Raw genomic sequence first — 23,269 nt, 5'->3', positions numbered from 1 at the left:
AAGATACCTTAACATTAAAAAGATGTCTATTTTAACATAAAAGCCAAGATGATCCATAGTACTGATATACTTTCAGAGTTCAGTATTGAGGCAAAGATGCCTGCTGTTAGCATCATTTTATATTATTCTGGAAGTTCTTATTCCTACACTGAGGTAGAAAACTAATAATCAAAATACCTATGGGGAAGAAGAATACAGAATTTTCATGATTATATGTGGTAGAGTTAGAAATTTCAAGAAAACAAAAATCCTAATAAAATTAAAAAAATAACTTAGATATGTGGCCAGATTAAAAACACACAGAAATTAATAACCTTCCAATAAACCTGTAATAACTCTTTAGAAAACCTATTTCTAAGAGTAGCAAGTATATAAAACATAGGCAGGAATAAATTAACAAAAATAAATGTAGCTAAAAAAAGTTTACTAAATGACATAAAGAATTTTAATAAATAGAGTAAAATGCTGTGGTGAGAATTTATAGAGAAGCACTTCTCTCCAAATTTATTTATCAGGTGAACATTATTTAGGTAAAAATCTAAGCATGTGGTTTTAAAACAAAATGCTTCCGAAGTTGATTTTGAATAATAAGTTGGCATGAATATTTAAGAAATTTCTGGGAAAAGGGATAATAGGGATGAACTTTTCCTGTCAGATACTGACATTTTTATACAACCATATATTAAAAACATGAACTATGTGACATTATAGTAAAAAAGCATCAAATTTAATGAAAAGTGAAAAAATTTTGGGTTCTTTTCCTGAACTTCAGAAGGAAGAGGATGCTTTTTCAGCAGTTATTATAGCTATAAATATTATTATTTGTTATACTGCAAATAACATTATTTATTATATATATGACTTTAATAGCATTGAAAGTCATCTTCAGGAATGGTTCTGTCTATGGTAAGCAACAGCAAGAACCAGGATGCTGATCATTAGGATGGTCTACGTTTTGCATATCAAAACATCACGAGTGAAATGAAAAGGCAAAGGTAATAATAGTATTTATGCTCACCACGGCATATTATATGTATTATAATATATAATATATATGTCCTTAAAATATTTATACTTTTCTTTTACTAAGTAAATCCTCTCTAGGATGTCCTTGTAGTCTTCTTGATTTTAGGAAATTACGTTTTTAGAGTTAGAGCTCAGGGCACTTTTTGTACCATTTAAAATGTTAATCTAATGCTAGACAATGAGAAATGTATGCAAGAAATAGTAATACATGTCAATATCAGTCTGGATATGAGATTATGTTTTAGTGAATTCTTAAAAGATATCTGTGCTTCTTAGTAAATTTGCTTTTCTACATAGGAATCTAAGGGGGGGAGAGAGAGAGAGAGAGAGAGTGTGAGTGTGTGTGTGTGTGTGTGTGTGTGTGTGTGTGTGTGTTACAATTTTCAGTAGTAGAACTAATGAATAGAGGTAGAGAAAAAAAGTTCGGTGATGAATTAAACTTTTACAAAAATTTCTTTCATTTTATTTGTTTTTAAAATACAACTATGGAAAAAAAATAATGTTTACCTACCTGAAGTATTCTATAAACTCCAATCATAAGTGGAATGTTTTCTTCTATTCAGAGAGTTGCATATTTTCTTAAAAGTAAGATCTGTGATTATAAGTGTTCTGCATTTGGAAAAAAAGTTGGAATTAACTTGGAATTGCAACACTTATACACATTGTAGAGATTTAAAAATCTGTTTAAAATTATTTTATACAAATATAGATAATATGATCTGTATTAATAGTACTGAATAAAAGAAAAATGAACTTATATTGAACATATTTATGTAAGATGAATATGATTTTCTTTCCTAATAACCATCTAAATCACTCAAGTTGTCTATCAATCTAGATATTTTTAAGTGCATCCTGCCAGAATGCTTATCACCTAAGAGGAAAAATATGTATATGTAATTTTTTACAAATAAGTACATTCAGCGTTTTTCTTTTGAATACAGATTCTTTTCTCACTGTCCATTCCTTATAACCTCTCTTTTAAAACATTGAATATTTCCAAGACCCATAAAAAATCTAGAATTTTAAGTACAGTTTATTGCTCACAGCAATAACAGTAGCCAGACTGTTTGGTCATTTTCCCTTTGCCCCATGTTCCGCAAGGATGAAGCAAATGGATCCAGATAGATGTCTCATATACAGTGAGCTGTGTTTCAGGAGAGAGAGGTTGACTGGAAATCTGAATCTTTTATAATGGGCAGTAAGCATAACTGCCCTTTGCTATATGGAAGGAGTTATTATTTTTATTCTACAAGCTGGTAAGCAGATATGCCCTTTGCTCCTGAGAAGGACAAAATTTCCATCTTCCAAGATTGCTTTAAAAATACCCTTTAAAAGGTAATATAGAGCAAAGGGTAATATGTACCTCTGCAGGACGTGCAGAAATGCAAGACACGTGGAGAATTGTCTCACAACAAATATGTGAAGATTTCCCTTAAGAATGGATTTCTAAATGAAAGAAACAAATTATTTTTCCCAGGAATGCTTTTAGTTGGCACTAAGGATTGCATGCGCTGTATTTGTCACCCTAGGTTCGTTGGCACTAAGGATTGTTTGTTATATACTATAGATGCCTCCTGTATGCTACCTCGGTGAATTACTGGTTGTGATTAGAGACATAGCTATGCTCATCATGTAAGAGCTGTGAAGGGATGTGTTAGGCAGAATTATAAGATGATCGTCCATGACCCTCACCTTTGTATAATCCTGCCCTATTGAATGTGGGTGGGACCTCTGAATATGAGATATGGCTCCCATGATTATGTTATGTTATATTGCAAAAGGGATATTATCTGAGGTGGGCATGAGCTAATTAGGTGATCCCTTTAAAAGCATGTGGTTTTCTCTGGCAATCATACAGGAAGAAGACAGAGAGTAGTGTTCCCTCTGTCTAAACATTCATGTTATGGACTGTGTTTGGAGGTTACGTGGCAAGGAACAGTGGACAACCTCTAGGAGCTGAGAGCAGCAGCTCCTGACTGACAGCCAGCAAGGAACAGGGACCTTGATCTCATAGCTGGAAGGAAGTCAATTCTGTAATAAGCACATAAGATTGGAGGAAGACCTGAGCTCCATATGAAAACACAGCCTGATCAACATTGATTTTAGCCTGGTGAAAAACTGATCAGAGAACCCAGCTGAACCCTGCCTGGACTTTGGACTTTCAGAACTGTGTGCTAATGCATGGGAATTATTTTAAGCCACTAAGCCTGTGGTAATTTGTTATGCAGCAATAAAAATCTAATAGAGGAAAGAAACAAGGTAGAGAATCCCTTGCTTATGGCATATTAATTCTAATTTCCTGCTGCTTCACTGAATATTTCATTATATAACCTTAGGTAACCACTCTAATCAACTATTTTATTACAACCTTTTTGTAAAGTCTGCTCTTGACTTTTTCTAAGTTGCAGGTTCTTGACCAATTCAAAATAAAATCACCATTTATTGGGCTTCTACTATTCCATAAGCACTTATGCTTTTTATACATGATTTCATTCGAACCTCCCAACAGTCCTAAAAGGGTAATGTTCCTATATTTAAGAAAAAGAAAATGCAATTTTGAGGATTAAGTATCTTAATCAGAATAAAACAAACTAATGAGTTGTGGAGTAAGGATTCTAACCTGGTTATGTCTGACTTCAAATCATATTTTTATGTGCCACATGCTATTACCATTCAATACTGAAAAATCTCACTATAGTATGCATGACTCATAATTGCTAATATACAGTACCATTCAACTTCAGAGTACAAGGGGTAATGTACTTCCTTCCCTCTTAAAGTTAGGCATGATTATGTAACTATTGTTGGACAATGAAATATGAGTGAAAATGACATACATCACTTCTGGGCAAAAGCACTAAATCACTGGGGCCTAACTCTGCAGTCCTCTTTTCCTGCCAGAACAATCCTGGAAGCCAAGAATTAAGATGGAGCCTATGTTAGCATTTGTCCCTGAGTGACTTTCATAAGTAGAGCATCTCATATTGGACATGGTGTATGAACAAGAAATAAACATTTGTTGTTTTAAGCCACTGTGATTTGGAACTGTGTTGTTACTACAGCACAACCTAGTCTTTCCTGACTAGTACAATCGCCTGAATCAACAGAGTCTGCAATTCTTATCGATAAAGTTAGATTGATTTTAAGCACTCATTACCCATCTTACACACTCTGCTTTCACTGTGCTGATATGTTTGCAGGTCTCCAAATGCTTGGTATTTCCCCAGATCTCAGGAGACCTTTGAACTTATTCTTCCCTCTGCTTGAAATAGGAAAGAGTTCATCATAGTGAGTGATTAGGAATGAGCTACAAGTTCAGGCTAGTCTAGATTTGTATCCAGAAACTTCCACTTACTCTCTTTACTGCCTTGGGCAAGTAAATTAACCCTGTTTTGCCCCTACCTTCTTATCTATAAAATGGAGAAATAATAGTACATCTATCATGGGGTTGCTGTGAAAATTAAATGATAATAAATCAAAACATTTAGAATAGCGCTGTTGTTATTACTATTATTATTTAAAAAACTCCATTCAGAAATCACTTCTTCCAAGAAGCTTTCCTGATTCTTCTAGGTTTGATTAGGTGGCTCTTTATTGTACTACTATAAAAGATGGTCAAGACGTTTATAAAACTATATCAAATACTTTGTCTCTTCTTCTCTAATGTCAGTACCTAAAAAATATTTATTAGAAATAAAACAATGTTGTGTTCTTAGCATCTAATAGTAAGTAAATATTTTCAGAATGGATAAGGAACCTTAGCATCAATAGCTGTGGGTTTAAGCTAGTAATTAGTAAGGAAATAATTAGAATCAAGTAAAATTAATCTTATAGACGATAATCACATGGGTTAATCTAGTTACAGAAATGTTCTTTTAACTAACTTGATTGACTGAAGCATCATTTCTCTAGAATTATGTTAAATGGGAGGTATTTTTTAAAAATTGAGATCATTTTTGATTTTTGAAATTGCTGAAAGCACAAAGTTTGTATTATAAGCAGTTTAAGATTTTGCTAATTATTCTGACATTAACAACTTGGATTATGTTTAGAAAGGTATTCTACCCATCGGACCTAACAGTAAATGTCAACAATTAGTATTACTGTTTGTGAACACCTCAAATTACTGCAAGGCAGAAATAAGACTTAAATGCATTGTCTTTATACTTCAAATTATTTTTGCTAATGTCCAGTTTGCAGTCATGCATTGATTTAGGCATTTGGTAAAGTTGACTCCTTTAGCTTAATGAGAAAGAAAAACTTCACGTTTTTGTTTTGATGTTTGTAATTTCTTCAAAGAAAACATCTAAATTTTTTTTGTTGTTGATGTCTGGTTCTAAAGTTGGTGACTTATCTCCTAGTGTAAAAACATTTGTAGTTGACAATGCCTCCCCCACAAAGCTAACTTTTCCAACAATAATCTTCTAAATTAAGACTTTTTAAATATGGAAAACAGATTTCATCCTGGATATTAAACCTTTATCATGGAGACTTTTTTCATTAATGATATTTAGAATTTCTGCTCCATCATGTGGAACCATCTTTCCTATTGTCTGATCCCTGAATGTAATATATCCTACTCTCCAAGAGGGAGAGATGCCTTTTTTTGATCAGGGGCTGCTGCTAGCAGAGTGGGAAGCTCATTTTCTCATGCTTGAGCAAAATGAAGGTTCTTAGTGAAGATAATTAGGTTTTACTTTTCAATATGGAAAGACATGACAGTAGTGAATAAATTGGGACAGAAGGAGAGGAAGAATAAAAAGAGATTCAAGACCAATAGGTGACAATGACATGGCTCCCTAGAACTTGAACACTTAAGAAACAAAATGCATTTTAATTACCAGTATGTTTAGGTTAGCGCCTAATGAGAATGTCTCAAACTGGACAGAATGCTCAGTGTTTCAAAGTAATACAATGTCCAAGCATTAAAGCCAAAGATCAGTCACTTGCTCTATGTGACTGTCTGTCAGCTTGAACCTAACTGCCCTTTGAATTTTCCTTCAGTCCCATGAACAGAACCTCAGCCAAGAATGAGACCAGAAGTTCCACTGTGTCCAGGTGCACCTGTGAGAAGGAGTCACGTGTGGTCACATCCTGGTTTTACCTGTAGGCAGCGAGGGACGCTCAAGTGGTTTCTTTGGCTGCCCTTTCTGGGATAGAAGGAAGCGATCTGTCTATTAAAAAAAGAAATCTGATATTTGCTTTTCTTCCCTTTCTGTTGCATCTGTGCCTGTGATTTCTGCCACAACTGGATGTGTATGAGTTTCCTTTCTTTATTGTTTAACTTTAATTCAGTTGCACCCCCCAAGATGTCTTGAAGGCTTTTAATAAACCTAATTAATCTTGCCCCTTTCTGAAGTATTCCTTTGGCTATTTAAAGAGGCTTACAGTCTCGCAGCAGAAAGTGATTCTGAATTGAACAAATGGAGGCCACTGTGCTTGTGTTTCTGTGGCGAGGAGTGGGTGATATCAGTGCTTGATGACACAAAGCTCTACATTGGCCCAGGCTGATGAGAAATGGTTGAGGCTGGGCTTCACGGCTTCTCTCCTGGGCCCTTGAAACCCTTACACATGGGTGGGCAGTGAAAGTTTCACGTCTACCTCTGGACTGAGATACAATGTCTCTGGTTAATATTTTTGGGAAATGTAGGATTGAGGGCATGAGGATGTTGCTTTGAGCTTCCTCTTTTTTCTCTTTCCTTTTACCTGATATTAATGATACATGTTCCAATATTTGGCAATGGAATGCATGGAGGACACTGGCAATTGTCAATAAGATCTTAGCTTCTACTGTAGTCCTTATGTAATAAACCAGGTTTTAAAAAGCTTATTCATCCTAAATTTTACAATATTTTAACCTGCGATATTTTCCCATCCCAGGCATCCAAATAGCTAGAAAATCTGTGAGCAAATCATTCAATCTATCACACCCCCACCTCAAATCATACTTTCCCCCATTTGTGGTAAATATGTAGTGGACCCAGCACTGTATGATTGCGACTTGTATGTTCTGTTGAGATTTATGTACAACTTATCAAAGTGCAAAAAAATGAAATTTTTCATTTCTAAACTTTCTCAGTTAAATTCCACCAAATGTTTCCCTAATTCTTGTGTCTAACAGCTTCAGTGGAAACATAGTTTAAATGTACAAAGCAGATACACTGAAAATGAAAAAAAAAGTTAACATGCCATATATATTTAGCATTTATAATTTTTTTTTATTCCACCATAAATAATTCTGGGATTTATCAAATGGTAAGGTGAGACAATTGACTTTTGTTTTTGCTCATAATCCTCACTGTTTCTTCCTTTTCTTAACCTATGTATTATTCTTGATTTCCTTGGTTTTCTTTCTCAAGTATTTTCTAATTCACTTCATTCTTTTAACTTTATTCTTTTCTATGTTCTTCATTTTTCCCATTTTTCTGTCCTTATTTTAATTTTCTAATTTTTTTCTTGTTGTCTTTCCTTTGTTGTATCTTAAAAGAATAAAGAAACTATGTCCACCAGAGGGCAGTCTGATCCTTCTCTCTGTGTCTCTGTCTCTGTCTCTGTCTGTCTGTCTGCCTTTCTCTCCCCCTACTACCCTCCCTCTCCTCTCTGTCTCTCTGTGTCTCTGTCTCTGTCTGTCTGTCTCTCTCTCTCTCCCCCCTTTTCCTCTTCTTTCTTCTTTTACAATTCTCTTCCTGGAGGAATGTGATACTTCAGAGAGTAGGTGGTTAAAAAAAAAAAATCATTTATAAACTCTTTTCATTATTGCTTATGTGTGGGCATGTAGTCTCAATGATTTGATTGTGAAGACTTGAACTGTCTTCCCTGTTAGTGTAAGGAGTATATAGACCTTTACTCTGACAGCCTAAAGCAAACAATAAAATTACTTGGGCTTGTCTCAGAAACTACCAGTATACCTGGTGAAAAAGAAAACTTAAGCCTTGAGATTTTGGATGTATAAGACATGAAAAGTCAGTAGAGTCATTTCTGGAATCCCTGTAAATATTTGTGACTCCAGCATTCGAGAATTTTACATTCTCATTTTTAAAATTTATAAGCCAGATTAGTAGATTCGTGCTTTGACTAATAGTCTTTTTTATGTAATCAGCATAAACTTGGAAATTGATTGGAAATGCTCAAAAAATTTGATGTTATAAAAGGAATTTAGAGTTCACTAGTTTCAGAATACTAGGTTATTACCTCAGTATCATTGGACATTCTAATTTAGGTCAAAATAAAGTAGATGGAGAAAGTAACGGTGAATTTCAAGTCATTTTCAGTTGAATTTGGATGTAATGATCTCATAGTGCTCTTTCTAAGGATTTCAGTGGACAATTTCTGCCATAGGAATAATTTCTCAAAAGACTTGATCTTTCTGTGGTACAGAATGTGACCTTCTTTTATATGTTACTTATTCTAAGAGTAGCTAGGTTGGTAGATATTTTGGAATGTGAAGTCCGGTTCTGAATTTCTGCCTGCAGAAACACTAAGGAGATGCAAGTGAAGAGGTATGTTAATTTGGTACTGATCCAGATTTTAAAAAACCTGCTGAAGAGACTGAGCTCAAAATTTAAAAAATTTTCTAGTCTGAATGTCGTAACAGGCACTAAACATGTTGACTCAAGTAGAAAATAGGGATCTATGTCATGAAACCTTAAAACTAGAGAGAACCAAGGTTTTTAAGTGGATTGCCACATCTTGCAGATGAGTAACTGAAGTCTGAATATTTTAAAACAAGTTGTTCCATGGTCATAATAATAATGTGTAAGATTTATTCGAAATACTTTTACATAAATCCAAGACTAAAACATGCAACCAATTTGTGACAAAATCACACACATGTTTTTAGATACTTCAGACACCAGGTGATTGTTCCTATGATTTGGTCTATGGCTAGTTATCCCTTATTCTATATAAATAAAGACAAAGTTTCTTAGAGTAAGAGGATCGCATTAAGGAGAAATGTCTTAATCCTAAGAGAAGAGATGCCCTTTTTTATTTTACAATGAACTCTTCATAAACATTTTTGTTCTAAAGTATTTTACTAAAACAAAACAAATATTTCAGTTAATGCAAGTAAATAAAATAATGATGTTAATGCATATAAAGTTTCATGCTGACTTTTTAATGACTTACTAAGGTGATCATGTTTAATGTTTTCTTTGTTTTAAAAAGCAAGAACAAAATTTTTCTTTTAAGCACTCCACCTGCAATTTGGGTAGCCGTTTCTAGGAAAGTGTTTCTCAAAGTATGGTCAATCTGCTCTCTCGGTTAGTAGGATCAGTATCATTTGAGAACTTGCTAGAAATGCAAGAAATGCAAATCCCAGCCCATCCCAGACCTACTGAGTTAGAAACTTGAAGTAGGAGAGGTGTGAGCCCAGAAACTTGTGTTTTTAGCCCCCCAGGTGATTGTGATATTCACTCAAGTTTGAGAACCATTGCTCTGGGGGCATGGTGTTGATTTATGAGAACAAAAGTCAGCTAACTTTAATATTTAAACCCTTTTCTGCTAAGTGTATCTAGATAGAACAATTTTGCAAAGGATTAAATGATTTCTCATCAGAAGGAAGTATGTAAAGTATAACGACTTTTCCCTTTTTAGATTTTTAAATTCCTTCCTTTTCTTCTTTTATTTGTGGATTCAAAGATCACTTGTTTATAGCTGTTTTTTTTCTTTGTAAGAGTACAGACAGACTCCTACATGTACACACCGGCCTGCATAGCCACCATCAAACCTTAATTTTGACTCTTTCCTAGCTGCCTTGTCATGGCTTATCTACCAGAAACTGTCCTCCTCTCCTTGTAGTTCTCTGGCTGGTTCTGCTACGCACAGCTCTGAGCATGTCATGATTGTATTGTTCTAAGAAGTCCCACAAAGCCTTTAGTCAGAGTCCAGTGTCATCAAACTCCGTTACAAGAATGTTCAACATTTCTTCCAACTAATGATATGAAATGTAAAAAGCCTTACTCGAGTTGCTTGACGGTGGCAAAAATGAAGAATTAAAGAAATAGTCAAGGGACTGAGGCTAATTAAAATGCAGCAGGGTACAGTAGTAAAAGGTAACTGCGCCTCACTATGCCACGTCTCTGGTAATCAGCAGTCCCCAATTCCCTGCACTAATTGACAGGAGGTGCAGGGCTCCTGACTGTGCACGCGGTGCACGTTAATGGAGTCGGCACACGCTGCTCTTCCTGCTTGACTTGTCTCATTATCGACCTTGAACTGGCAAAGGTCAGAGGACGGTGCTGCTTTCATCAACATGACAGGTGTCTGAGGAGCTTCTCTCTGTAGTCTAATAATTTGGCAGTTGTCTTATCCTGTACATGAATTAGTGATCTGATCCTTGAGGTATGGAGGATAAGAAGAATGCCAGCTCTGGGTAGGGATATAGTTCTGGGCATCTGTATTAGCCTCATCACTAACTCATACTGGGAGGTGTGTGTTGTAGGGGTGTCTTTTTTTTAATCCAGAGATAGAATGAGTCTGTATTTAATCATTACATCAAAAGAACATTTTTCTAAAAAATTATCATCTATGAGAAAATATTTTACCAAGGTATTAACATTCATGAGTCAATTTCTTTCTGCCAAGTAGACATTGACATCTGATACTTTTCTAGTGTGGGCATAATGATAATGAATGTTCTTTGAGAGAGCTTAAATCAATTAGTAATATCTCTTGAGCATCCCTCATGTGCTGAAAACAATTACAGGCACTATGTGGAGATGCAAAGGAGACAGAAGATGTTATACTATAGTATATATATGATATACACTAGCATATATATGATATTACCAACATATTACAAAAATAAAGAACATGTTCAAAGAGATGTGTATGTGTAAGCATCTATTTATGTGAAGGGAACAGTGAAACTGTCGTCCTTATTTGTCAAAGGTTTGAGAACATTTATAAGCAGCACACAAATGGCATACCTTTTTGTGGGTGAGCTGCAGACCAGAGGGGTGAATTGGAAGGGTGAACAAATGAGAAATGACATCTTAATTAGAGAAAGAATTGTGCAATGCTGAGTTTTGGTCCAGATTTTCAAAGAGAGAAAGAGTACAGATAGGAGAAGGAAAAGAAAAATAATTTCTACTAGAGGCAAACATCCTGATACTGAGGGACAAAAAATATTTTGGATGTTTCCCATTGTCATTGAGTATTCTTTTCTCCTCATTTACTTCCTACCATATTTCAAATTACACTGCAAAATTAACCACTTTATTCAAGTGTCTTTGAGCCTACTCCAAAGAGCCTACTCCTCCTCTATAACTTCTCTATGTTGTAGGTACTTTTAGTATTGCTTGTATTGGTGGCTTGTAATTTATTCCCATGACTATCTCTAGTGTGTGATACACTTTGGTATAATTTAATACATCATGGTAAGATTGAAGACAGAGTACAGATTTTGGAATCAGATGAATTGGAGTAGAAATTAGGTCTTTGTTTCACTGATATAGTTACTGCGTATTGTTGAGGGAATTTTATTGACATTTCAGATGTATGTTTAGCTAAAATTATCCTGAAAATGTTTCTTCAAAAATATAGATAAACTGAATTCATATTAATTTATCTAAGACTAGAATGAATACTACTCCAAAATTCCTTTTCTTATATTTAAAGATAGATAACTATTATGATTATTGTAAATATATAGACTTTTCCACATGATAGTATGGAAATATGAGTATTGTTCTTTCAACATAGGCATCAAACAGGAACTATACACTTGTTCTATTAATGTTTTCTGAAATATCTCTCGAAATGATATTCAGAGCTTGTATAATATTCTTAATTATTTTTTGTGGTAAAGTATACATGCTAGAGACTGAATATTTGTATCTCTCCAATTCATATTTTAAAACCTAACCACTGATGCGATGGTATTAGAAGGTTTGGTTTTTAGGGGGTGATTAGATCACGAGGCTGGAGCCCTCATGAGGTTTAGAGTCTTTATAAAAGAGACTCCAGAGAGCATCCTTGCCCTGTCCACCCTGAGAGGACATAGCAAGAAGGTGGTCATCAGTGAACCAGAAAGTGGGATCTGACCAGACATTGAATCTGCTGTTACCTTGATCTTGGCTTCTCAGCCTGTAGAACTGTGGAATAAATTTATGTTATTTATAAGCCACCCAGTTCCTAGGATTCTCTTATAGCAGCCAGAACTAAGAAAATACATAACAAAATTCACCATATTAACCATTTTTAAATATATAGTTCAGTGGCATTAAGTACATTCACATTGTACTTATCCACCATCCATCTTCAGAACTCTTTCCATCTTACAAAACTGAAACTCTGTATCCATTAAAGAATAACTCCCTATTTCCTCTCCCCTCAGTGACTGATAACTCTTTAATCTCCTTTATGTCTCTATGAATTTGACTACTCTAGATAGTTCATAGAAGTAAAATCATACACTATTTGCCCTTTTGTGACTGACTTATTTCATTTAGCATAATGTCCTCAGGGCTTACCCATTTATAACATATGTCAGAATTTCCTTTTTAAAGGCGAATAATATTCCATTGTGTATGTACATCACATTTTATTTATCCATGTATCCTTTTGTCTATTGTGAATAATGCTACTATGAACATGGCTTTACAATTATTTCTTTGAGTCTCTGCTTTCGCTTCTTTGGGGTATATATCTAGAAGTAGATTTGCTGAATCATATGGTAATTCTATTTTAATATTTTGAGGAACCTCTTTACTGTTTTCCATTGTGGTTAGCCATTTTACATGTTTACCAGTACCGCACAAGAGTTCCAATTTCTTCACATCTTTGCCAACACTTGCTATTTTCTGTTTTTTTTTTTAAATAGTATCCATTATAATGTCTGTGACAGAGCTTGCATAATATTTTGATTATCTTCAGTGACTTTATCCTTCGAGGATAGATTGATGATTGTTGTAAGTGGTTGATCCTTGGTACACAATTTTCTGAATAATATCATGGCAAAATGTGACTATAAAGGAATGAGACCCTTAAAAAATACAACTCATACTTCTTGGCAAAAATTAAAAAAAAATATTTCAAATCATGCTTCCTTCCTGCTAACCTCTTGCCTCATTCCTGCTTTCCTTCTTGATTAATTCTCAATAAGAACTATTAGGTGGGGCTGAGCAAAGCAGGCATCCATGTCTTGGGGGTGTTGGGGAATGGCACCTGGCACAGGTGCCAGAGCCTGAGCGTGGTAAAGAGTGCATCAGGCAAGGAATGTGACAGAAGTGTATGTCCAGTGTAAGACAATGTCATCTGAGCAGGGTAAAGGAAGATATCTGCATGGTGGCAGCCTGGAATGGACTGTTAAGAGTCTATGCAGGTAAGGAAGAGGATAGTCTGTGTGAGTTGGCAGTGGTGGCATTGATGGGAGACTGGCCACATTTAAAGGAGATTTATCCAATAAATGATATGTTGAGAATAATGGGAGTCATTTGCCCACTGCCAGAGAAAGGAGTTATAAATATGAAAATGAAGAGAACAAAAATGAGCCCTGTAAGTTCAGGTTATAATTGCTGGTATCAGTGTGAACTCAGTTTCCAGTGTATGTAACTATGATTGAATAAGTACAGATATGAGTGTGTTTGTGAGGCCCTGTCCATTGAGAGGGCCTGGATACAGAGATACCCTAATAATGATGAGCACACCCTGCACCCAGATCATGACTTATAAATTCTCTACTGTAAGGAGCTAGAACTCTCTAGAGAAATGACTGATTTCAGAACGTGAACAGGGAAAGTGTAAGATAGTCTTGGAATATTTTGTTGTACCAGAAAGTAAAGAAATGTTTAAAGGAGACATCAAAAGTTAATGGAAGTCACTTTCAAAGAGCTTTACTGGCTAAGGCTAGGACAATTTGAGCAATGAATTAAAAAAAAAAAAAAGATAGCGATAGAGAATAACCAATTGAATAAAACAAATATCTGTGAATTCATACTGATATAAATAAATAAAAATAAATGAGGAGGAAAAAAGCTTTTTTTTGGTAGTAGAATGCCAATTGATAATCGTAGAGTAAAAAAGATAATGTTAGAAAAATTACCACTTGACATCTCTCAAAGTGATAATTCAACCAAGAAATGTCAATGAATGCTAAATTTGATGAGTGGAAGTTTGATGAAGAACCAGGTAGTCACAGACTCAAAGTACCTTCCTCACATGCTTTTTACTTACAGGGAAAAATAGAAACCTTACAATGGGAAAACCTGGCAGACAATACCTGAATCAAGCAGTCAAAGTTAATATCACCAGTAATAAAACATAACAACATCATATGCCACCATGTTAAGATGCAACTGGAAGAATCCAGTATCGCTTCTGTGCTGTTCTTGCCTTGAATCTAATCATGAGGAAACTTTTGATAAACTTAAATTTAGGGACATTCCACAAATTAACTGGCTTATAATTTTCAAGTGTTAAATATTTAAAAGTCAAGGGAAGACTGAGGGACTGTTCCAAACTGAAGGTTACTTAAAAGATGTCAACTATCTGCTTTGTTTATCTGGTTGGATCTTTTTTCTACAAAGGGTATCAGGACAATAAGCTACAGTGAATGGAGTTTGTGGATTGGATGGTAACATAACAATGTTAACTTCCACTCCATGGTTGTATTATGGTTTTCCGTGGAAGAATATCCTTATCTGTGTTCAGTGGTAATGGAGCATTATGTCATCAGTTTACTCTTAAATAGGAAAGAAAAAAGATATTAGTATTGTTTTTGCAAAAATTTTTTTTTAAATTAAGTAACAAGTATATAAAAATGGAAAGATAAAACAGTGTAGCTTCACTGGAAAATGAAGTCTCGTATGGTGACTAGTTTGAAGGAAATAACATTTAGAATGTAACTGCTCAGATATCCTTAAAAATCATTATTTGTCTTCGAATGTCACTCTTTTTTATGATTTTTGTGACATCAGTAGCTACGGAGAAAAAACATGGATAAAACAAACTAAGAACACGCTAAATTAAAATACAACCAAGACCATCAGTAGTAACTCATGTTGATATCAGATTCCTTCTGATATGATGCAATGAGGATGGCACTTCTCTTCTGTGGTATGCTTTCCCCAAACCCATAACCCAAGTCTAATCACGAGAAAACATCAGAAAACACAAACCGGAAGACATGCACCAAAATGCCTGACTAGCATGCTCTTTGGAAGTGCCATTGTCAGGAAAGATGAGGAAAGACTGAGAAACTGTCACAGATTGGATAAGACAGGATCACTCACCACAGGATTACTAATTGTGATGCGTGTCCTAGATTTGATACTGGAACAGAAAGAAGACATTTTTGGAAGAACTGGTGAAATCCAAGTGATATTTGTAGTTTAGTTATTTGTATTGTACTGATGTTAGGTAAAGCTATCATGGTTATGTGAAATGTGAACACTAGGAAGTTGGGAGAAATGTGTATGGGAATTCTCTGTACTCCCTTTGCAACTCTTTAGTAAGCCTAAAATTAATTCAAAATGAAAGGTAAAAAATATGTATATCCAAACCACAAACAAAGTTATGGAAACTATTTAGTCTTTGTTCTCTTAAAAATGCAAATAAAATACCAATGGAGTACATTTTTATTATTTAATTAGCCAAAAATACATGTGGTCTTATTATTTTGACCCATAGTGACAAGGAAGGTATACAGACTCAGTCAAAAAGACAAACTTAGGCTTGTCTTCTTTCTTAAAATCTAGAAGATATAAATATTTTTATTATGTTCATCTCAGCTGGCCTTTCTTTTAGGGTTGAAACTACCTACTTTTAATATATAAAATTCTATCTCCTTTAGTCATTGTTTTCTCTCTTTCTTCCTTTGGATCTCTGCTTCATCCTATTGCTCCCTTTTGCATTCAAACAGGCAGGCCCAATTACCCTAGCTTTTCACATTGTTTAGACTCATGAAACAAACTATCTGAATATCTCTAGCTAATTAATTTTTTGTCTTTCATAGCATAACTTTGAGGCATATTCCCATTCTAGAAGATCTTCTTTTAAGAGTGAAAAGAAAGAGAAGCAAACATGATAGAAAATCCCATCCTGCTTCGAATCTGCATTTCCTTGCTGGGTACAGTTGGTGCAGTATTGGGGAGAAATTCTGTGAATTAGGAGTGTACACCCTAAGTCAAGGAAGGCAAGCAGAACTAAAGAATCCAAATTAGCAGAAACAAACGAAATAACAAAAAAACAACTCTGGAAAGCTAATGTCCAAGAAGCCTGGAAAGAAGTCAGGAAGGATGTGATTTGCAAAGCCAGGTTTGGGGTGAGCTTGGTGAAACTGGCTCACATGCATTGCTGGAGGCAGGGTAAAATCACTCAGTTTTTTTGGAAAGCAACTTGAAAATGTGTACCAAAATCCATTACTGTGTTTGAACCTTTTACTTCAATCATTTCACATCTGTGAGAGTAGTCTAATTAAATGCTAATTCAAAATATGGAAACATAGATCTATTGCTGTATGCTGTATAATTGTAAAAAAAAATGGAGCTAACGTAAAGGTTCATTAAAAAGAGAATAACAAAATAAACCCAATGGCATATTATGAAGGCATGATAAATGCTAACTGTGAAGATTAAAACTTTTAGAAACATGGAAAAGTGCCCTTCCAAACTGCAACTGCCCTGTCCAGCACAGTGGCTACTATCTCTCTGTGTCCTTTGAGCACTGGAAATGGGGCTCATCCAAATTGAAATGTACTGAAAGAATAAAATAGACACTAATTTTGAAGACTCAGTACAAAAAAAGTAACACTTTTATTAACAATTGTAATAATTATTAGTAATTATAAGCAAAATTAATAATTTTATATTGATTTCATGTTAAAATGATAATATTTTAGATGTTAGATTAGATAAAATATATCAATAAATTAATTTTACCCATTTCTTTGAAAATTTGAACTTACATATGTGGCTTGCATTATATTATTATTGCAAACCTCTGGTCTGAGCCCCTTGAAGACAGGGTTTAATTCTTGGTTATGTTAAGTCGCAAGAGCACATGCTTCATAGTTCGTGTTCATTAAATTTTTGTTAACCACCAGATAAATGAATGATTATAATATTTACTTTAAAATATATGCAATTACATGTACATTTAGCTTACAACAGTAAAATATTTAATTTTAAATATGTAAAAAGACAGAAAGGTAAAACACGAAATTGGAGAAGTTGGTTGTCTTGGGATAGTGTGATTATGAGCAACTTGTTCTATTTTTGAAAGCTTCTGTAGAATAATTTTCTTTCCATAATTTAAATAATTTTTCCCCTTTTTTTAAAGAATGAAGGCAAGAATCATGTTTTTGCTTGCTTGTTTATTACTTTGTTTTTTGTTGTGAGATGAGAAAGATGCACATATGAACAAAACCTTCAAAGACAACCTGGCTGTGACTGATTCCAGTGGCCCTCCTAATTCGAGAGAGGGTGTACCTCTTGGGGGGTCTGGGGGCAATGGTCTGATTTTTGAGAGGTACAGCAGCCTGTTGTTGGTGCTGGATAGAAATCTCTTTGGCTCAGAGCAAGTAAGGATGATTTTATTATCTCCAGCTTCTGTAAGGAGCTGCAGTTATTTCTCAAGGTTAGGTCAGGGAGCATCCTAAGGATGAGTAATAACAGTCCTCTGAGGGCATTCCATCCTGGCAAGAGTTTATAACCATGTAAAGATGATAATAAAATAATTCCAAAATAAATAAACAGTGGGTACATAAGTGCCCTTAGAGATCAATAAATCTGAGCACGTGACCTGCCAGTGCGAGGGGCAGATAAAACTTTTTCTTTTAATGTCCTGATACATTGAGGGGGATGCCAGCACCATTTCAGGGTTTTAGGGAAAAAAAGAAAAGTGGCTTTTACTCAGACTGAGTGAAGTTCCTATTAAAAAAAAAACCCTCTAGACTATGACAGATTTCAATGATTCAAGAGATATTTGTTGAGTCCCTACTATATGCTAGGTATGGTTTTACAGGCTGAAGGTATAGCAGTAAACAATGTTTACAGAATTCCATGCCTTTATAGTTTTTACATCAGTTTTGGATAAATTAAAACCATAAACATATATAATTTTAATATATAGCATGTTAGATGGCTGTAAATACTAAGGAGAAAAAGTGTGGGATGAAGGCAAGAGACAGTTGTGGGAAAGGAGGCTACCATTTTACATTAGGGGGCCAGGGAAGGCCTCTGAGGAGGTAGTATTTGAGTAAAGAAAGACCTGAAGGAGATGTGGGAATAAAACATGTAGATTTTTGCCACAAAAACATTTCAAGAAAGGGAACAATCATTGCAAGGGCACTAAAGCAGGAACTTGCCTGGCATATTTGAAGAACAACAATAAAGCCAAAGAGGCTTAAGCTGAGAGAAGCCAAGGGGAAATAGAAGAAATCTCCTAGGTCATTTTAAAGACTTGGGCTTTTACTCTGAGTGTAATGGAAAGGTATTGCAGGATTTTGAGCATAGAAATGAAATTTTGACTTATACTTTACCAGGATTTGACTTCAGAATAGTTAAGCAGGGGAGCCAGATATGAGGCTTTTGCAATAAGGCAGAAATTATGGTGGTGAGTATCAGGTAGTTGTCCTGGCAAATACAACTGGTCATATTCTGCTCATATCTTAAAGGCAGATCTGATGGATTTTGTTAACTTACTCGATAGAGGATATGAAAGAAGTAGAAGAATTGATGATGATGATGCAAGAACTTTTGGCCCAAGCAACTGAGGATGGATTTTGTCATTTATTGACATGGGAAATATTATAGAAAGAGCAAGCAGTGTTACGGGAGATCAGACGCTCAGTTTTGGATATGCCTTTTGAATTGTCTTTGAGAAATCCCAAGTAATGGGGATATCATTAGGAAGTCATCCATGCAAATCTGGAGTTCAGAAGAAAGTTCTCCAAGTTATAAATTTGGAGGTATAAATCTGAGGTCATCAATTTAGCGATGATGTATAAAGCCTTGAGACTGGATGAGATCAAAGGAGTGATTGTAGATAGAAAAAGTCCAAGGAGTGATTCCCCTTATACAGTAACCTTTAGAGACCGAAAGGTGAGAAAGTTCCCCAACAAAGATGAACCCAGAGAGTGTAATGTCCCGGAGGCAAATAAGAAACTATCTTAAGGGGACAGGAAAGGTCTGCTGTGTCAAGAACCATTGACATGGCAAATAAGATGAGAACTAAATATTAACTCGGGGATTTACAACATGTAGGTCACTAATAATCTTATAGTTTATAAATTTTCATGTGTGATAAGAGCAAAAACATAAAAACAGGATGAGATAAATTGTAGACAGTGAGTGTAGACAACTCTTTTGTGGGGTTTTGCTGTAAAAGGAGAGAAATTCGATGATAACTAAAAAGGAAATGGGAACTTCTGTTTTCCACTTAGTCATGTAGAAAGATAAAAAGAGGCCATTCTCATTCTTACCACAAGAACGAAAAGTGATATAATCTGCAAATTCAGAAATTTTCTTGAAATATTAGAGAGTTGAGGTCTTGGGACAAACAAACAATGAAAAATTATAAAAAAAAGACTAGTGCCCCAAAGAGAGATGGTACACAAGCACTTGCTTATGTGGAACAGACGTTGGACTTCATACAATCTTATAAGAAGACTTCGGCTAATATTTAGTAAACATGTGGACTAGCATGAGATAGGTCAATAGAAATTGCCCAAACTGAAACACACACACACACACACACACACACACAACACACACACACACACTATAAAATAAACAAACAAACAAAAGGGTGGCTCCAAGAGCTTTGAGACAATATCAAAAGGAATAATATGCAAATAGTTAGAATCCATGAAGGAAAAGAGAATGTGTATAGGGCAGAAGAAACTCTGAGAGATGTAGTGGACAAGAATATTCAAAAATCAATGAAAGGCACAAAATTGCAGATCCAAGGGGCTCAGAAAACACTAAGCAAAACCAATACTCTCCCCTCAAAACATATCTAGACAGTTTTCATTTAAACTGCTGAAAATCAAGATAATGAGAAAGTACTCAGAGCAAAAAGATGTATTATATACAAAAGAACAAAGATAAGAATTGTAGTAGAATTAGCTTTAAACAACTATTAATCTACAAAATAATCGAGTGACATCTTTTACATGCTAACAGAAAAACACAGAAACAAATTACAAACCTAGATTTTTAAACCTAGGGAAAATATATTTCAAAAATGAAGGAAAGACATTTTTCAGATGAGCGAAAAATGAGAAAATTTATTGCAGCAGTCTACAAGAAATATCAAAGGAAATGCTTCAAGGAGAGAAATATAATATAGAGAAACTTAGACTTACACAAAGAAATAAAGATCACAGGAAATACCATAGAGGAAGATAAGAGTAAATTTAGTTTTTTCTTAATTTTAATTGCTCTCTGAAGAAAAAGAGCAGTATCAGTGTATTGTATGTTTATATCATATGCAAAAGTAAAATGTTTGACCATAATAGCACAAAGGGTAGAAGGAAGGATTTAGGAGTATAATGGTGTAAGGTCCTTACACTACACATGAAACTGTAATATTATTAAATATGTATATTGTAAACTCTAGGACAACCAACAAAATTTTTAAATAAGCCCATAGTGGAGATAAAATCGAATCATAAAAATACCTATCTAAAAGGAGGCAGAAAAAAATTGTTTTCCTGTTATTTCTTCATGTCTTTTGGTGATCTATTCCAAACAGCAAAGAAAGTATTTTTCAATAAGCATGCAAATTTTGTTCATTCTCTACATTTAAACTCGACTTACTGCATTCCAGTCTCTCCCTTTTTGACTGTCCAGCCACATCTCAAGCTATTGTATTCTCACTGACTATGCTCCATCTCTCATGACCTTTTGTTTCCTCTTAGTGTCCAGCTTCTCCCTGAATCAGAGCCTTTACAGTTGAGGTTCCCTCTCTCAGTCATGCTTTCTCCCAGCCTCTTTAACTGCCAAATTCTCCTCACCCTTCATGTTTGAATTTACATGTTAATTTCCTCAGGGAAGTTTTCCTTGACCCCAGAGACTGAAATTAAATCAAACTGTTAAATAGTTTCTTAGGACTCTATAAATGTCCTTCAAAATATTTATTACATTTATAATTATTTATTTATTATTTGACAATGACATCTGCCTTTACAGTTCTGATGATTCTAATTATTCTTCTTGCTCTGTAATCTTAATAAAAGTATGGACCTTGTATTTTTTGTTTGTCAATTATATTCCAGAGCCTTGCACAGTGTCTGACATAGAGTAGGAGTTCAATTAATTGACTAAATGAATAAAGTACAAAGACATAAAGAGAAAAAGCATTCTATTTAAAATATGAGGGAAAACTTACACCAGTTGAAAAGTATTGCTGTAATTATGCAATAAAAGCAGCACATAGCAGGCCCTAAGTGCTCTCTGGATAGGAATTTAAAAATCAGCCTATCATTTCCAAAGGAGGAAACTGAGCCAAGATTGCTTTTGATTTAATTCAGCAGTCACACAGCAAATAGGTAACAGAACTAGACAGCCCCAGATACCATGATTACAAGCTCAGGATCCTTTACAACATGCAATTCAACTTTTGTAGTTCCCAAGAATACTAAATGGTATTGAAATAAGTGGATTTTGTTTTAAGTCCTTCATTTCCACAAGAATATGGTAGGATCATCCTAAAATAGACTCTATTTTAATTTAACGAAGTGTTCTAAAAGCTCTTGTAGCTTCGATGTCGATTTCAAAGGTGAGTTTTATGTGAATCCTCTTCCACTAATGGCTTTTTTACTTGTAAATTTGTCCATAAGTTTTTCATCACTGTGTATTTGCTGCCAGGCTTCTTTTTGTATCAGTGGATTTTTAAATACCATTTTCTACTTAGTGAACGTGCGCTTCCTTTAATTCTTTCTAATTTGCGCTGCTCACTAACAAAGTTTTAGAGAAGCAATCTAGGAGTGTGGAGTGAACACATAGGACTTAGATCTTGGGTTTGAGTTCTGACCCTGCCCTCCAAACCTTCATATTCTTATCTCTACAGTGCAAGGCTATTAATATCCACCTCCTAAGACAACTGATGTAAACTGAAATAAATTAAAGTATGAAAAAAACCTGACACTTAGAAAAGTAATCAATGAATATTAGCTTTATCCCCATCCTAGTCTTTCTAGATTTGGGGGAACTAATCATTTCATTCACTTGTCTGTTAAGATTCTAGATTTTCATTGTGAATCTTTCAACTCAATTTTCTCAAATGACAGAGTACCATTCTCTTTAGTTTCTGTCCCTATAATGGCATGTACCTTTATATTTGACCACTCTACCTGTTCTTTTTTAGTCTTCTCTACTTTTCTTTTTCTTTCCTTCTTTTTTTCCTTCTTATTGGGGCACCAGGAGCAATGATCACTAGCTGCCCAAATACCAAAAAATTATGCTTCCGAAATCTCCATGTCAATTCCACACAAAGAGCAACCAAGCTGCCCTCCATGTGCCATTCACGACAGGAGCCCTTTTTGGTCTTCTCTACTTTTGATGTATACTTATAATATCTTTCTCAATTATTCCATGTGTGGGTCACCAGAGTTTAATAGGATATAAGTTAAAATATCTCAGTGGCTCTATTGAAGATTGATTGTATACCAAAAAAAAAAAAAAAATTCATAAAATTGATGAACTAGGGATCCATACATTTATTTCTTAGGTATTTATTAATCATCTATTTTGTACATAAATTTGAGTTGCCTGATTTAGCAAATAAAAATAAGAATGCTCAATTAACTGGGTGTCTTACATTTTATTTGGTAAATCTAACATAAATAAGGGTTGATCTCTGTATAAGAATAAAAATTAAGATGTGGTTTCTACCCTAGGGGTGTTTTTTACAAGTTAAGCATATAGACATATACTTAGAAATAGGTAATCAAGCAACACATGGAAAGAAAGGATTACAAAAGGATGGTGTATAAGTCTTTAGGGTTGTCATAACAAGATATTACAAACTGGATGACTTGACACAATAAGAAATTTTTTTCTCTCACAGTTCAGAAGGCCAGAAGGCCAGAAATCCAAAATCAGAGTAACAGCAGTGTCCATTCCTTCTGAGAGGCTTTAAGGAAAAATCTGTTCCTGCCTCTCTGTCCTAGTTTATGGTGATGGCCAGAAAACCTTGGCATTCCTTGGCTTATAGATGCATCACTACAATTTCTGTCTTGATCATCACATGACATTCTCCCTGTGTGTCTCTTCTTCTGCCTGTTTAAGGACTC

General features: G+C 34.7%; 1 non-coding gene across 1 annotated transcript; it reads right to left on the bottom strand.

Moving 5' to 3' along the window:
* Window positions 1-22,386: 22,386 nt before the first annotated feature.
* On the bottom strand, window positions 22,387-22,518 carry LOC120605628 (U11 spliceosomal RNA). Its single transcript, XR_005653672.1, has one exon. It is a non-coding gene; the product is annotated as a U11 spliceosomal RNA (small nuclear RNA).
* Between the last annotated feature and the right edge of the window lie 751 nt (window positions 22,519-23,269).

Source organism: Pteropus medius, unplaced genomic scaffold (assembly GCF_902729225.1).
Source record: "Pteropus medius unplaced genomic scaffold, Ma_sr-lr_union100, whole genome shotgun sequence".
Classification (NCBI taxonomy): Eukaryota; Metazoa; Chordata; class Mammalia; order Chiroptera; family Pteropodidae; genus Pteropus; species Pteropus medius.
The sequence above is the reverse complement of the archived record's forward strand: the minus strand, read 5'-3'. Positions and strand labels throughout refer to the sequence as shown.